This window comes from Hermetia illucens, chromosome 6 (assembly GCF_905115235.1).
Source record: "Hermetia illucens chromosome 6, iHerIll2.2.curated.20191125, whole genome shotgun sequence".
NCBI classification, from domain to species: Eukaryota; Metazoa; Arthropoda; class Insecta; order Diptera; family Stratiomyidae; genus Hermetia; species Hermetia illucens.
Genome location: NC_051854.1, coordinates 5,126,867 through 5,129,696, shown reverse-complemented (window position 1 = coordinate 5,129,696; position 2,830 = coordinate 5,126,867).

Sequence of the window (2,830 nt, the reverse complement as noted above, 5' to 3'; positions counted from 1 at the left end):
GCAACAGATACCTACTGCTATCAAAAGAATGGAACGAGCCACTCAAACAAGTCGAAAATGAAATGCTCTAGAGGGCGTAAAGATGAGCAGAGAAGGAACGGAGGATACTGACGCAAAGGTTTCAACACCAAAAAAGAGGAAGGGACGGGAACGATTGGATTTCGGGTTCACAAATGGAACCTCAGTAGATTAGAGCAAATGTTTGGACAATTATGAAGCCAAAGAAATAGGTCAAATGAAGGAAGCCTCGTCTGGATGCGATTGTTATTGAAAGTAAAGGTGACCTTACTGACGTTGAGATTCTGCGTAAGGTCCAGGAAGATTCGATGCTAAGCGACCTGGGAGACAATATCACATAAACTAGAAGAACGCGCTCTTGAAGCTTCGGAAGACGCAGGCGGAAAGGATGCACAACTATCAGAACTTGGTTGGTAGATCCTTAGGTGAGGAGGTTACGTTGAGACAATTGACCCACAAGATAACATAGACCTAACTGACGCAGGCGGTGTGACGAAAAAGGCTACCTGGTCCAGAATTGTGAAAAACACCCTGAGTGCATGGTTTTGGTGATAAGGGCCACGCTGTGGGAAGGAGAAAATGCCCGCTATTAAAGGAAAAGTCAAGGACCACCTACCTCCTTTTTATGGCTCTACCTTATACTTTAGCTCTCACCGCAAATCAGCGGAAGGAAAATTCACACCATACTCAAATAAGGCCAAGAGAAAAGGTGATGTGTATGGACTATCGTAAAGAACACTTTATAGCCAGAATTTCCAAATTACATCTGACTAGGCACCTGCTTTTAATGCACCGGGAGCTAGTAACAAATTCTCTAATTCCTTCCCCTAAACAGGACCAAATTCAACAACTCTCATAATACTGAACTTAGTCCACTTTAAAAATAAAAAATAATGAGCCATCTCAAAGCATAAATCAAATCTTTTGATTCAAAGTAAGATTCACTGACAAAGTGAAGAACAAAAACTAAACTAATGAAATTGTCCAAGCCGTCATCTTCCTCCCATCCCTTGCCTTGAAAGTCTTAATATGCATAACCCAAATCCATTTCGACATTGACAAATTCCATTTGGTGACTTCAAACGCTATTTCATACTTACTCTACATTATCCCCAGATGCCATCATTTCTTCGTCATTGTCACCCGAATGTTCACTATCACACCACTCCTAGACATACCCTTGACGCTCATACACCACCATCATCTAGTCGTCCTGTGATAAAGTGCGACACCGAGCGAATTCCTTAAAGCCAATCTATTTTAAATTCCTCGGTTCGTTACCCTCTCATATCGAAACATACTCTTACCGTAACGTTATGTAGCTTCCCGACTACGGTTGCCATGTTGGATAGATCAAAAATAGCTATATCCTGTCCAGGACGCGGTGGCGGTGCATACTTGCTTGAGGAATATGTTCTTCCTTGACAGCCTTATTTCTCAACTTATGATGTTATTGTCACACTTACCTCTCCTGTGCTATATAAAAATTTCAACAGTTCACCTGCCAGGACTCGCAAGTGGGTCGGTGGGAAAAAACACTGAAGTTTTCTTACATCTGTCGGAAGGGGGAGGGAAACCCCATTCGGTTCGATGAGGTTGTTAATGTGGGGGTAAATGGTTTTGGACTTCCTAAGTATCGGTTTTGAAAATGCTTCAATAGTTCAGGAGTTATCAACTAGAGATTTGTTATGCGAGGATGAATGAAAGCATCACCTTCCTTTCCGCTGAGTTTTTCTCTTCCTGACTCCAATATTTCCAAGTATCCTTCTCGAGTTGAAAAGCACTTTCCTCTTCTAATACTCCTGTTTTCGCGAGTCTTTCAAAACGATGCCAACGAGCTAAGGACACTTGAACATATTCGATAAGAAACGAAGCATCAAACGCTTATCCTTTCCTATGTATACGGACCAACATAGCTATCTTCCTGATGACTGATTTCATGTCATAGATAAACGCATATAGAAGCTCCTTCTTCGTGTTGACAGGATCCAACTCAGTCTCACTCATTCTCACGAGGAACATTGTTCGATGCTGGGTTCCGTTGACGAAAAACTAAACGAAAATGTCCTACATCTATAGAAAAACAAATACTCTGGAAAAGGGTTAAAGTTTGCATGTTCCTGTCGAGAACACTTGAACTGCAAAAAGGAAAGTCCTTTGCAAGGAGCGACGAAGGAAAAAACGAACATTTTCTTTTGCATAGACACATAGTTTGCGCTGATGTTTGGAACCGGGAAGGAAGTTGGATATCATATTGACAGAAGGTTCACTAGGGTGTAAAACTGATATTGGAGGAGCTTTGGTACCTTCATTGGATGAGGATGAGGTATGTCTTCAGGTCAGTGATTTTGCGTCAATGCGAAATTTACCAGGCTTGTAAGTAGGAAGCTAGATTGACTATGATGTTTATGTAAATAGGCAGCCATCAGTCAGGCGATGGGAACCCTCAAAATGCCTAAGAGGTAAGGAGGCTCTGCTTAGATAAAAGCTTTTATAGAAATTGTGTATTCAATACGATATGGCAGCTTGTCATCGTAGGCCCATATCAATATTCTCACTGGAGTAACTGATGATGTCAATATCCTTGGGCGATGGATTGAATTCGACTAATGTTGACATTTTCGATTTACCTCGATGATAAGATGATTAACTTATGAAATGATGGAGGGGGTAATTTAGTGGAAATAACATTTGGGGTAATAGCTGGTGGATAGGTTCTTTAGGAGCGGTTATCCCGGAATTGTCAAAGAGGAAAGTCACGGGGATAATTTCTGTGGAAAAGCTTTTAGTAGTGAGGAAAACAGGCAGGAAG